Raw genomic sequence first — 600 nt, forward strand, 5'->3', positions numbered from 1 at the left:
TTTTCAAATAAAGTTAAGATAAGATAATCCTAAAAAAATCGTATTTATCGAAAAATACACTATAAAGTTTGTAAAATATACATATTTCTTCTTTTCTTTTATTTTATTTTATTTTTTTTTTTTTTTTTTTTGAGATCAATTAAGAAAATAAATTGATAAACTTTAAGAATATCTTGCATACAAGTAAAAACTTATTAGTTCAACGAACGAACGAACGAACGAGGAGAAAACTTTGTATCGAGAAAGTTGTAACGATTCCTCTTAGATCGTATTGAAAGTAACGACGATAAATAATTGCAACCCTATCATTGATGACTAATAATTACGTTATATCTAAACATACATATGTGCGTAATACGTAGTTTGTAGCAATCATTTGTAGAATAATTATACGAGAATAGTTAACTCATCGAATCGTCCCGTCGTTCATATTTCTTCTAACACATTCATCACGCGCTTAAATAATAAATCAGCATTTCAATGAATTAAGCATAAAGGATAATTATAAACGCACGACGACTTCAATGAAGAAACGAAAAAAAAAAAAAAAAAAGATGTCGCGTGCTTCTCGACGTGATATTATAATTAACGAATACCTTC

This window comes from Polistes canadensis, unplaced genomic scaffold (assembly GCF_001313835.1).
Source record: "Polistes canadensis isolate GaletaPanama2010 unplaced genomic scaffold, ASM131383v1 scaffold_20, whole genome shotgun sequence".
NCBI lineage: Eukaryota > Metazoa > Arthropoda > Insecta > Hymenoptera > Vespidae > Polistes > Polistes canadensis.